This window comes from Rousettus aegyptiacus, unplaced genomic scaffold (genome assembly GCF_014176215.1).
Source record: "Rousettus aegyptiacus isolate mRouAeg1 unplaced genomic scaffold, mRouAeg1.p scaffold_m13_p_16, whole genome shotgun sequence".
Lineage (NCBI taxonomy): Eukaryota > Metazoa > Chordata > Mammalia > Chiroptera > Pteropodidae > Rousettus > Rousettus aegyptiacus.
In genome coordinates this window covers 14,873,316-14,887,925 of record NW_023416291.1, presented here as the reverse complement: position 1 = coordinate 14,887,925, position 14,610 = coordinate 14,873,316, and positions in this window count along the sequence as shown.

Below are 14,610 nucleotides of genomic sequence, written 5' to 3'. Positions count from 1 at the left end.
CCAGAAGACTCCTTCAATCTCAGATTCATACATAAAACCCAAAATGTATAAACTAGAGTAAAATCCTCTCGGTTCATTTTGCTCCTATGCAAACATTTATAATATCACATTTTGAACTACCTTCATTTTCTCCATGTGGAACTCCTGCCTACCCAGAACATCAAAAACTAGTTTTTCAATCCCAGGTTACGGACTTCTAAGATTCCTGACATTCAGCTCTTTTCTGATACCCGGTGCTAGTAGAAGCCCCTATGCTTACCTTACCAGTTCTATCGGCTACTGAAATCTTAGCGTTATAATGCTCCAGCCACGACGGTCTTTGCATTAGACCCCGAAAGCTGAAGCAGCACCTGTTCACATTCCCCTAGATACACTATGACCACTTAGGGTGGCCTAGGATGTAAATTATTTTGTCTTCGATTTCCTCAAGAAAGATGAGATGAACTTATACCTAAAATACTAGGAGGAAAACTACATTTTTATATGAGTAATACAAAATCTGATAATTGAATCTAAAAATGACATTGTCGGCATATCAAGATATTTCCCTCTAGCCTTTTCAGGATTATCCTTAAGACAATACATAGCCATCTTCAAATGATTTATACGTCAATATTATTAACAAATAATTTTCCAAGGTGGTATATAATGATTATTTTCTGAATTTTTTTTAAAGTAATTGAGGGAAACAAGATTATTTTCCCAAGTTCTCAGAAAATAGAAAAGGTAACATTAACACACCAAATTCTCTTATTATCATTGCTCCTCCTTACCTCCTCCCCAAAAGGATCTGAAATTACACACCATCAATGGAAAGAAAAAGAGCTAATATTTTGTGAGTACCTAAATGTGCTAAACACTGTGCTAGTTACTCAAATAATAATTAAAACATTGAGGAGAGTAGTATTGGTCTCATTTTACAAACGCGAATCGTAAAACACAGAAAAATTTCCAAGATCACATAACTACAAAGTATTACAATCACAGTTTGTTCAGAATTTGAACCTAGGTCTATCTAACTCCAAAGCTGATGCATGCCATTTCCTCTCTAGTATGCTGACAAAAGCATAATAAAACCAGAAAGCACATAATCCAATAAATAAGTAAACATAAACAAAGAAAGAAACTTATAAAAGGCTGGAGAACAAGAAGATAAATATTCCCAAAATATACACATTGAAAAAAAATCCATTACGTTTTAACCCAAATCTTAGTCCTACACTGTCAGCCAAGGCAAAGTGGGAAATCACAAGGGTAGCAGCCTTCTTTCACCTAATAAAAATAAAGGACACTACCATTTTATCAAGAAGGAAAAACAGCTTACAAGTTCTAAGAGAGATTTCTTGTGTAGGTCACAGAATTCATTTTCTCCACAGCAGCTATTCAAAGATTGCGGAGATGCCACTTACACAGCTTATTCCTTACGTGGACCCATTTCTATAGCCAGGTACAGGTACAATGCTCCTGTCGTAATTAAAAAAAAAAAGAGAGAGAGACAGTGGCTTCATACAAAATTTTAACTTTCTCAAATCATTAGATCTGAGTCTCCTGTCTCATCCCATGTTCATTAGCAAAACATCTTTCTGATAACAAGTAAGAAAAGACCTGCTGCCTCTGCCAGAACTACTGGTTATCCTTTTAATCATTTATCCTGTCAGTCAATCAGTCAGTCAGTCAACAAGTATTTGTTAAATGCCCACCATGTGCCAAGTGCTGTGCTAGGTACAAGTGAGCTCAACAGAGCTGATCCACTCCAATGAAGTTTACACCCTGGTGGAGGAAACGAATCGCCTAGTCACACGAATGTTTATATTCAAATTCCAATAAGCGTAATGAAGGCATTACAAGCACTGTGAGAGACAGTATCTAGCCTAGAGTGGAGTCAGGGAGCAGGTTAAGAAATGCATCCTTGAAAAAGTAGCATGTGAGCTGAGATCTGACTTGCTTTTGTTAAGCACATAATTAGCCATCTACATTTGTCAATTAGGTACGTGTACAGCACCACGTTAGAGGCCGTGAAGTGTACAAAGAAGCCTAACATATACATCTTTGAGGAAGTTTAAATTCAATTAGACAAATGTGTACACGTGAGAAGTTAACAATGCGAGAAAATGTTAGGGCAGCATCAGATAAATGGCGCGAATAATAGATAATGGGCAAAGGAATTGATCAACCATCAAGGACTGGTGTGAGCCCGTTTTCAAATGTTTTTAACTGAAACACACAATATAAAATACACTTTACACCGTGGCCCAATATAAACACACAGATATAGACAAAACTAAAACAAACGCATCATGAAACAAAACTTGTTCTCACAACATGTGGTCCACATTGTTTCTATTCTATTACATGTTTTAAATTGTTCCTTTATGCTGCTCACCACCCACTAAATTAAGTTCTTTACCCACTGATGAGTGACAACCTATAACATTTGAACTTTCTGGAACAGAAAGGATTTCTGCACATATAGAGGTCCTTCACAGAGATAAAAGGAAATCAGGAAGTAATTCTCACCTCCTGCAAAAGTGGTCCGAGCCAGCATGACCTCTCCTTCCCCCCACTCATCCTGCTTCTCCTCATTTCCAGGCACTAGCTGCCTTGGCGGAAGGAATCCACGCCCAGCACGTGACCACACCACATAGTTCCCTTATAATCCTCTCCAACCTGTTGTCCTCACCACCATTTTCTACCACCAGCAATAGCACCAGCCTGATTCTTGGCTGGAATGTGTGAAGCTTTTTCACAGGACTGTGAGCGAAAGTTGCCATCAGAGGTATGGCCAGACCAAAATTCCAGATCAGACCTACCTTTCAGGCCCTGAGGCTACACACAAACAAGGAATTTATCCTTTAATACGATATGTTTCTTCCCAAGTATTAATTTTAGTCCCAGTTTTCCAAGGTCAGTCCTTTTATAGTTGATCAGACATCCACTTCCTAGACAGAAAAGTACCCATCATGCAGAATAAGCTACCACTTTTCCATGAATTCTGTGGCGATCCCTCACCAGTCCCCACCAATGTTAATAAATGTTTCATCTAGGAAAGAGATCTCATGCTTTAGTCATGCCTATCTGAAATTCTTATTTTCAGTAAGTACAGAGTTAATGAAAGCCTCAAAAAATCTGGCCTATCCATTAGACCTAAGCACCTAAGAGGAATAAGGCCAGTTGTCACTAGCTTCATAAATACTCCACAGACATTCCCCAGTGTTTTTTTTTTTAAAGAGATAGTTGTTTGAAAATAAAATGTTAACTTAAAAGAAAAATTATTGTCTGAAATAGGCAGGGGAAAGGTTAAGAAATGTATCCATTGCATTTATTGATACAAATGAGGAAAATAAATGTATTGATTAGGTATTAAAAATAAATTAAAAAATGATAAACATATTTCTCATTTTGCCCTACTCATTTACAAGTCTCCTTTAAAAATCTAGAAGGATAGTTATCTTCCCCACTGGTAGGCATAAGTTATGTCCATAATCTGGGAAGTAATAGAGGAATTCTTCAGCTGACATACATGTCATTGTATTTCACAAGCACCTGCTACCTGACCCCAGTACCAGTATCGCCATGGGTGATTAGAGCTGCCTCCTGGCCTAGTCTGGCTCACTCTGAGTTTTGTTGTTGTTGTTTGGTATAATCTGAAGAGTACTGATTCTGAAAGGAAGGCATTTGATGCTCTAATGCTAGAATAGAAAGGAGATGCACAATCCCTCCTATCTAGTCTTAACCACGTCCACTGCACAGGGCAGCTAGCTGTGTTTCTAGAATTGGCATTCTCCTTAAAATGAACCTTCAAACCTGAATACGCCCCAATTGTAGAACTGTGGCTCTTCTAAGTACAAATGGGCGGGGCAGGGAGGCGGGTTGGCTCTAGCAACCTAATCATGAAAGTTATCTATGGGGTTTAAGAGGCTAAAGGACCTGTTGTGAGATTTGAATCAGATCTGATCATTCTTTCTCTAACGTGATAGCGTGGCTAAGTGGCATTTACATTTTAAACTTCCATATAACAAGCTGAGGTCAGGCTGCTCAGCCTTTTTAAATGGTTGGGAGGAAAATAAGGCTCATTTAGGAATTAGTGTATTTCCTCTTCCACGTGCCTAGTTGTTGATAGGTCAGGGCTGGGACAGGCAAATTGCTACCGTTGTTTTTGTCCAAACGCATGGGCAGTGGCTTTCTCGTGTTCTTCATGGGGTGGCTTGTAAAATTTTCATCAAAGTCTGGACTCCGCGAGGTGGCCTTGGAGGAAAGTCAAATGAAGCCCAGTGATGCCTTCTCCCCTTATGATTCTTGGAGGCAGAGGGCGGTGGTGCCTCGAGCGCAGGCCTCGCAGGCTTGGGCCGCTTCTCCGGCTGTGCAGCGGGAGGCGCCAAGGGCGGGCCTGGGCTTCCCCGCCACGGTGGAACTGGGCGGTGAAGGCGCCTCCGAGGCCTCTTCGCTCTGGTTTGGGAGGAAGGGCAACAAAGGCCCGGAGGCAGCCGCGCGGATGCGAGGACCGAGCGGCTGCCGCGCTCACGCCGCGGCCGGGGCGCAGGCGCGGGGCGCGGGCGCGGGCTGCAGGGCTGGGGCCGCGGCGACCCGCGTCCTCGCAGTCCGGCGGGGGCCCCCGGAAGGACCCGGCAGCCGCCTCGCTTGCCCATCAGTGGGCGAATCTGCGACTCCCGAGGCTCGCGACGCCCGAGATGGCAGCCGCGCTGCGCCTCCCCGAATGCAATTTTGACCGGCGTGTCCCAGGTCGGCCGCCTAAGGCCACAGTTAAGAGGGGAGAGAGACCGAAAGAAAAAAGGGGGCGGGGTGGGGGAGGGGATTGGGAGCGAGGAAGCGGTGTCATTTGCACCAACTGGGCTCTTTCCTGACCCAGCCGCTCATCTGTCACCGCTGTCTCATTCCTGTTATTTACATCTGTCTTTAGCATTCTAATTACTCGCTTTATTACTTTAGCCTGGAGGAATCCTGTAAAAAACAACGGAGATGAGGATCCTACCACACAATAAAACTGCCCAAAATCCCCACTGCACATTATACAGAGCACTTGAGAATATTTGTGCTGTTATATGACCTCAATATGTCCTTAGATTGATCTTATTATATCTTTCTTTCTCCCTTCTCTTTCTCCGTGTGTATGTAATGAACTCTTTTAAAGGTTTGGAGTGCAAGAATAAACTGTTCAACAAATGATGAAAATGAGATTGTCCTTTGAGCAGGAGGTAAAGGGGGAGAGGGTTTAGAGAAGACTTTTGAGTGTTTGGACCACCTCCCCAGCACCCCCAGGTCCAGTGCTTACACTCCTGGTTTTATTTTGACTTCAGTCTGATAAAGTGGAGCCACCTTCACACACACACACACACACACACACACACACACACACACAAGCACCTAAGGCTGAGAGAATCTTGGAAATTTAGAGGAGAGAATAAAATGCTTAATGTCTTTAATTATCTTACATTAATCTCTGAGTCCCCAGAAGGTCTCAGGAGGGGAAGTGAATTTAGAGTAGAGAGGGAAGTGGGGTTCGAAACTCATGATGGTTTGATTGTTTTTATTTTAATGTAAAATTTAGAAGTGGAGGGATGTATAAAATCTTATTAAACCCTTGATAGCAGGATTCACAGATACACTCAAGACTCGGATCAAAAGGAGGCTGATACAACCTACCAGAAAATTCAGGACAAAATGCAGCTTTCTAACTGTTATTTATTCCTGCTGGTGGAATTATAGTTGCACTCAGTTGCAATTTTCTGGCTGCGCTAATGGTTTTCTTTATTATGTTACACTAACATAATCTCTCCAGAAAGAAAATGACAAAATATATGGATTTTTAGATAAATAACTGAGGTAATTTATTGGCCTTTATGCTATTGTGATGGGGTGGTTGATAGATAATGCAATAATGTACATAATTAAGCGGGTTTACTGTACTTCAGTCAAAATATGGTCAAGGGCAGTATCCCTGTCTTTAGGGCTAAGGTTTTCTCAATGGATATTTACTTCTTCCACCCTGTGGAATAAAGGGCAGACCTCAGGAAATTTAAAATCAGGGTTAGAGGTGTGAAGAAAAAAAAAAAAGGAAACAGTTAAATTCTCTCATAAAGGACTTTAGATTAGGGCCTATTTTTCTATACTCTCCACCCCTTCTCCTAAGGTTTAGGGAGCCAGGGTAAATATGAGTTGGAAAAAAAAAAAAGGAAACATTGAAGATAAACACAGGTCTTCCCAGAGACATGAGTGACTTACACCCAGGTCAGGGAGTGAGCGAGCCTTCGAAAACACCTTTGCAGGACCCAAGTCCTGCTGTCAAGGTAGCATGAAGGCTTCTGGGAAACCATGCATAGTGAACTTAGTCACCAAATGCCCCCTTGCCCATTCAAGGCATGGTGTACTTGCTCTTCCAAACTCATCTAAATTACATCAATAACAGAGCGCACTCTTTAATGAGCTCTCAACTTTAAAGACTTGAAGGATATTAACAAGCCGCTTGACAAATGGTGCTTAGAAGCACATTAAAGACGCTGCTAATGGAGCGCATAATGACGGCTAATTTTCGATCAGATATAAATTAGAGCCCCAACAGTTATTTGCCTTAAGGACTTTATGTAAATGATTCTGTTCTGTATAAACTGAAAAGCGAAGAGAGCCCTGCCATTTTGGCAATCCTTGTGGATATGATTAATAGATCTGCAACAGAACCGGGCAGAGACAACTGATGGCATTTCCATCTAAAAGTCAGTGTATTTAGGTAGTAAATATGCTGTCTTCTACAGTCATGTGTGCGTCTTCTTCCACCAAATGAGTAAAAATGCCCTTGACATCGCCTCCATATGCTTAAGGAGGCTCACAAAAGAAGAGCATCCAGGCTCAACTCCCTTGTACCTGCACCTCACACCCACCAAGACCCCAGGACAGCCACAGCTCTACCCGTCACTAATTATCTGCTTCCTCACCACCTGTCCCCACATCACCCTCACAGACTCAGACGACGGTGCTGGGATCCAAGCTCCATTGATCGATCACCTTTTAGAATCCTCTCACTGTGAAATTGCTTGAGCTCTCACTCCTAGCTTTGCACGCAATTCAGGTTCTGCAAGGGTGTGCTGGGAAGGGGTTGGGATTGGGAGAAGGGAAGGGAGGGGAGGAGGAGCAGGGGAAGAAGAAAGATGGTAATGGTAGTGGCGAAGTGGGAAGGAGAGGGGTGGGGAAGAATTTCAGAGCTGAACGAGTTCAGATAGGAAAGGGTGGAGGAACTCGGACACCTGCCCAGTTTAAAGTGGAGGAGGCATTTGTGGCTTGGCTTGGCTTTTTTTCCTTCTGTGCCTCCCACATTATAAGCGTTAAGTCTCGAGTCATCAGAATGTACGGAAGGGTGTGGGGATTGATTCTTAAAATGGATTACCTCCCAACACATTCCTACTCTGATGGTTAATGGGAAGCGTGGAAGAGGAATGACCCTAAGATGGTGTTACCTGTGTCCAGCTCCTGCTTCATCACGTCTCTGGCGTCAGCTGGGACAAATTGTCCTGCATGACGCTCGGATTACTTAGAGCTGCATCTAGATGTAGTTTCAGACATAGTCTCCTTTCCTGAACAAGGGCAAAGAGTTTGTGTGTGAGTTTTTGACACCTGAAAAATCATCCAACGCTAGCTTGTCAATGGCTTATGATAAATTACAAACAAAAATTTTGTCTTTCTGCTGCAGGAAAGCCAAGCATTCCTACATCTCAGGGCAGTTTTCTATGCCTTACACGTGCAAGATAAATATGGATTTGTGGGGGGGGGTGGATTATTTTTATAAGCAACTCATGGGCAGTGTTCAAGTTGATACAGAAATACTGCCTAAGTAATGGAACTGTTTCTACTAGTGACACCAGCTTCTAAGATTTCTCCATCCAAGACATTTGAGAGATGAGGATAATGAGAACAGGGCAGAGGGGAGGGGAAAATGGAAGGGCGAGGCGCTGAGCATTAAAGAGATTTCTCCTAGACTGATTAAATCATTTTATCTTGCAGTAACTGATACCTAATAGCCAGGAGTTAAATGCTGGAGAGTAAGGATGCTTCTTACTGTCATTACTGAGTTATGAAGTAGTTTTAAATTGGGGCACAATAAATATGATTGTTCTCATCTTCTGTTAAATCTGTCTGCTCCTCCCTCCAACCCTTCTCCCCAATTGCACACACTCTTGGTGCCAAAGGGCCATGCGGAAGTCATCTGGAAATTTCTTCTACCCACCAGTGTTGGATTCTGTAGCAGTGGAAGCAGAAGGAACAGCCTCAACTCTCATTTTGTCTGACAGCAAAATCTTGCTCCTCTCTGTTTTCCACTGGCTATGTTTATGCTCCAGAACTGGATGGGAAAAGCTCTTTTTGAGACATGAAACAGACCCATGTGACTAACAAAATTAACAACTAAACTGCGGAATTCTGGTCTCCCCTGGTTTTAAGGGGGAAAGTAGCTGAGCTTTTCACAATGAAAAGCGGCAGTTTGCCACTTCAACTCAGAGAGCTTATTTGCTTATTCTTCCACTTTTTCCTCCCACCCAGAGTATACAGTTCAAGTCAGCACCAGGGAATTCTGTGATTTTATTTACAGTGAATAAGCACGTGTTATCAAGACTAATTGCCAGTTATCCAGGTACTTTGGCCCCTCTCTTCAGAACAATTTGAGAATTCCTGGTGACATGAGGCCGGTCTCATTCCGCGTGCTGTGGCCTTTCTATTTTATTACATCTCCTCTTTCTCTGGTACGCATCTGCACCGTCTCTGATAGGGAGATGGTCATTGTTTCCACTTCTCCCTCTCCCTGGGGACAGGTAGAGATCACTCTCCTATTTACCACTCGTCTCCTGGTCACACTCCCTCTTTTTTCTTGTCCATCTCTCAAACTCCGAATGAATCGGGGTAGAGGGGGGATTGTCTTACTGAAAAGGAAAGCAGCAAGCAGCATGAGAAAAAAAAAAATCAATGAAATGATTTAGGAAATGGAAGAATGGGCCCCTCTGACGATCTCATAATTAAAAGCTCTCAGGGCTGCAAAGTGAAAAGTTGATGAAAGAAAGTGCAACCGATTCTTACCTAACCCAGTTCGGATGGCTTCACGGAAGTGAGAGGCTTGGCCTAAGGATATGAGCCCCAAGGTCCTCAGAAATGACTCTTCTCTCAGAAGTCATCAGAAGTACTGACTTGGCAGCCAGGGGCTGGGTTCTCTTTCCCTCTCGACCCCCCTCCTCAAAGACCAAAGACTGTGGGACTGGAGGAGAAAGCTGCCCCCTTTATTCTGGTTCCAGGTGAGGAAGTGATCACTTCCAGATACTGAGATGGAAAGTTAACCAGCTCCAGAGTTGTGTTAGTTAGAACTCTTTCGGAGTAGGTAACAAAATGAGACTTATAACCGATAGCCAGATGGCCCCCTCGGGAAGTCAATGAAGTCCGGGAGAGCCCAGAGCCTAAAGCACTGAACCTCGATTCCCAGAGGGAATCCCCATCTAATTCTGGCCTCTCATCCCTCACCCCTGCTTCAGGTCTGGTCCCAGGTCCTTCCTGAAGTCACGAACTGCTTCCACCTTCGGAGACAGAGGTGCTGCCGCCAAAAGACACCGTGTTTGCGCTCTGTGGAAAGGCAGGAAGGATACCTGTGGCAAACAGAAGGTCGAAGCCAGTCAGGTGCACCGAAAAGGAGATACCTCAGAGGTAAGTCTCAGGCACCTTCCCAAGCACATCAGGCAGTTAGACAAAGAAAGGAAAGATTTTGAGTTGAGTTTGAAAAGTATCACCAAGGTATCCTACCCCCGGGGACTGGCTCTGAGTCTGCCCGTGCGTTGTTTGTGAACATCCATCTACGTGTGTGCTACCCGGCTGAGGAGTTGTGAGTTGCGAGGAAAATGTCAAAGTGAAATAGAGGATCTCTGCATCTCTTCCGGTCCGTGGCTTCAGGCCAAGCCCACAGCTGCGGGTGCACTGTGGCCGGACGTGGCTCCTCCACGTCAAATGATTTGGCTTGGGCGGGTTCTTAGCCCACCTTTAAACACAGACCTTGCTTTTGCAAATGCCAGAGGGTTGGTTGACCTTTGACAGCCATCTCTACGGATAGAGACATCTTACCCCCACCTTCCCCACCGCCAGTGCAAGGAATAGATGGGTTTATAACTGGGATAGTGAGAGACAGACCAGGGTTGGAGCAGAAAACGTGGCTGGCTCTCTGGGCAAGTTCCTGGGAAATCGTACCTTCCGTGTCTGGGCCTTAGACTACTGTTGGATTTGGAGCCTTAAGGTGACTGGTTTTTCCAAGAGGATGACTGCTCTCCCCGTCTCCCCCCACCCACCCCACCTGCCCCATCACCTCGCACACCAGGCCAATAGCTACCCAAACCAAGATCTACTCTGTCTCTGGGAGTCAGGGAGCCTCCACCCTGTTTGACCAAATTGCTTGGAGATGCAGACTGCCGTTTAATACAGCCCCGGTTCCCCACTGGGAACAAGGACTCTCTGGCCCAGTGTGTATTAACCCTCCACCTCCTGTTAGCCCGCCAACCTCAGAGTCCCGCAAGCCTTCCAAGAATACAAACAGCACCCCAGCCGCTCTTGCGGAGGGTGTTGATTTTTACTCTTTCAATCACTTAGGAACTCATCAGTAATTTTTGAAATGACACCCCATTGATTTAACAGAACTACTTTGTCATTTTACAAGAATTCCAGAAGCCAATTGGCTTGTTTCAAAATTATTGGATATGTACTTTTCATTTTACTGTGGCCCCGAATTACTCGGGGAAACCCAGAAGCTACAAGAGAACCATCCCCCACCCCCCACCCCCCATCAAAAAGAAAAAGAAAAAACACCAATATACACAAATAAGACTTTGAGTATGTTCTCAGGGAACAGAATATGGGAAGGTTAGGGGAAAGAGGAAGGAGGAAGTAACGTATTTCTGAAAAATTATAACAAAAATTTAAGAACCGCGACCCAGACACTATGGGAGGGCAAGGGGGACCCAGGCTTCTGTGCGCTACAGAGAAGTCTGGGGATGGGGGAGGGCGCTTGCTTTCCGACGAGTGACAGCTGGAGTAATGGCTGCAGATCTGGTCCAGGGGCGGGGGCGGGTGAGGCTTGGGGAGGGGCAGTAATTACTAGCCGGGCTCACTCGCCTTCCTACTTTAGAGCGAACGCGTTCTTTCTGCGTCCAGCTGCGCGCTCGGCTTGCTGCTCGGCCTCGGGGCATCCTGGAGCCTGAACTGGGGTGGGTTGGGGGTCCTGCCAAAGGACTTTAACTCGAGGTTCCTAAACAGCTTCTGAACTAGGATGTCCCCAAGGTCCCATCCTTGAAGGGCTGTGGAGCAAAGGGAAAGCTGAGCCCAGCAGCTCCCAACCACTCCGCCTGCATGAGAGACCTGGCCAAAGGTCGCGGGGTGGGGTTGGCAACGCCGAAGGGGGCAGCAGCCCAGGAAACGGTGATCCATCTGATTTGGCTCCTCGGGACCGAAAGCTTTCCCCGAGGGTTGAAGGGAAGGAGAAGCCAGGTCCCAGCCCACTCCCGCCACCTCGCCTCCCAGCCCACAAAGGCGCAAACCCAGAAGGCGCGCAAGCCCCCTGGGGCCCCAGAACCCTGAAGTTAAGCGTACGCCGAGGGATCCGCGCCGGGAAGGGCGGGGAGGAGGGGCGAGGGGAAAGGGCTAGGTACTCCACCCCCTGCCGCCGCCTCCCTCCCTCAGGCTGGAAGCCTCACGTAGTCTGGGATTTTTTCAGAATAATTGATGGGTCCAGTTCTCCAGAGCTTTCCCGGTGAGAGCGCGGCGGACCGCGCTAGAATTTAAATAGACGTGATTAGTAAAATGCAAGGGGGCGAGGCGCCGGGCCTCTGTTTCTCGCGGGTTCCTGGCTGCACGCCTGGCTAGGCGCCTGCTCCCCCAGGCTCCAGGGGCCGGGCGAGGCCAGAGCGAGCCCCTCCGGCACGCGCGGGCGGCTCTGCTTCCCACTGCCCAACCCCACGGACTCCGACCCTCACCCTCTCCCCACCGACCTCTCACCAGTGTGCACCCCGACCTGGAAGTGAGGGGAGGAGGAGCGGGCAGGCAATCCAAGGCCCGCGGGGTGCAAAGTGGCGGTGAATCAGAGCGCGGGCTCAAGGATCACAGGTGCGAAGCATTAGCCTTGAGAAGCAAGGAAAGCTTGGTGACCGCTGTCCCCGCGCCCTGCTTCTCACACTCTGCGTCCCCTTTCTCTCCCTCCTCCCTCGCCGGTAGTCCTGTCTTCGTCTGGCTGCTGAGCTGGTGCAGCCAAGTCCGCAGAATTGACGGCGCCCCTTCACTTACCCAAAGCGCTAAGGAGGTCCCCGCCACAAATAAGTGACCTTGTCTGGAGAAAAGCCTTCGCCTTCGCTCTCTCTAACATCCCTATCTCATCGATTTGTTCCTGAAAAGGGGGCTGTGCATTCTTATAACCATCTACAGCCAATTAATATTGCATTAACTCTATTTAAAACACACACACACACACACACACACACACACACACACACACACAAGCACCAGAATACTGCACCCTATCAAAGGCATCTATTATTCACGGAAATGTAATTGGAGACCTAAGATATGTGTGTTAGGGGCCAATGGAGGAAAACAGAGTCGTGACAATATTTCAGAAAGGAAGGGGATCTGAGGGTACCTAATATTTAATTTCAAGTCTGTGGTTTTCTAATTCGAGATTAAAAGCAGTCACGTCTTTGAAGCCAGACAGTTGGTATAAATGTACAGTTAAAATATTCTATTCCACGGTCCCTAGACAGAGCTCTCTGCTCGTCCCAGGCTTCATTAAATTTTTATTATCATCCCAGACTAGAGCAGGGAATGAGTGGAAAGACTGTCCATCTAATTGCAATTGATAAAAAAAAAAAAAAGCTCTTAGATTCCCCCCTCATTTTAATATATTAACAGCAGTTTTCTTCATATGTCCAGTCTTTCCAAACCCTGTGATACACATAATCACTTTATCACAGATACATTTTCCACTTTACAACAGGCACTGGGCTTGGCTGTCTTCTCTGCCCTTTGAGCAGGCCTGGGGGTAGGGAGGTGGAGGTCGGCAGGAGTGCAGAGAGACAGGGTACTGGAGGCTGGCTTCAGAGAGTGCTGCTGCTTAAAAAAAAAAAAAAAAAAGCGACATCAGTTCTTGAAGCATCTGGTGAAAGATCAACGAGAGACAACATTTGCACTAAGCTGGTTCTTCCTGTGGCAAGATGAAAGCATATCGTAACCCAAACAAAACAAACAGATTATTAGATGGGGCTCCACTTTTCGACAGCCCTTCCGCTGTGTGGGATGAAGGCAGAATAATATTTTCATTTTATTTCTGTCTTTCTCACTGCCGCCCCCCCATCTCTCTCTCTTTCCCTCTTTCCCTCTCTCCCTCCTTCTCTCTCTCTCTCTCTCTCTCTCTCTCTCTCTCTCTCTCTCTCTCTCTCTCACACACACACACACACACACACACACACCTCAAAAACGTTTGCTCATTATGAGCTTTCTTCATGTGCTACTAATCTGTCACACCAGAGGGCTGTAGTGTGTGTGTGTGTGTGTGTGTGTTCAGGGAGCCTGTCTCAACAAGGGTGCTTTAAATTTTTTTGAAATTGGTGTAAATAAAGCTTTTCATCTCCAGGCATTGAAAGTACAGAATAAAACCCACAGTTTGCTTTCTGAGCAGCTTCCTATTATCACATTGCCACTTAATTTTATTTCTATTCTCTCCAAGTTAAATAGAAAGACCGGCTCACAGGGGAGCTGCCATGTGCCTACAGACTAGGGATGTCAAGCAGAGAGACTCACTGTGCAAAGTTAATTTCAATTCCCGAGGAGGATTTCACATTCCGGCTGGCTCTGACCCACAGTAATTAGCTGAGATAACTAATGATTACTTACTTATTCCTTGTAATTATCTGGATTTAATAATTTGCTGTGTAATTTATTAATTCGCTCATAATAGCCTTTCAGTACTGGGAATGGCTCCTTTAAAGGAGCCAAGCAGGAAAAATTTAGTGATTTTTTTTCTCATTGCCATAAATCTGTCTCCTGACAAATGTCGACTTCAGGAATATTTCTATCATCATAATCATCTGGAACCTTTGTCTTTCTTTTTGTGCTATCAGGATACCAGTCCAACTTCTTTTTTTTTCTTTCTGGGCAGCCCCTCCTTCCTACCCTCCAAAGCTAACTGAAAAGTAAAGTGCAGTTTTGAGTTCTATGTGGACCATTTACCTAGAGATAAATTTTTGTTTTCACTAAACAATTGAAAAGATACATTTCTAAACTTACCCTTATGGCTTGCCTAGAAAAACTTGAACTTCATCCGCTGAATAATATACCTTTTCAAATCAAGTAAATTTTTAAATGCTTTTTCCACCATCTCCTCAAGAGCTTCCCCAATAGATAGATCAAAAGGAATTGATTCATTTAAAGTTTGAAATAAAGCATTATATCTCCCAAATTCTAATTCTCTTGGCAAAAAGAGGTCCCAGAATTTGTCCTTGTTAATGAAAACACTTAGTTATGTATTGTTATTATTTTTATATACATTTTGTAGGAAACAGGAGAGTATTACATTAGATATAAATCTTAATTATT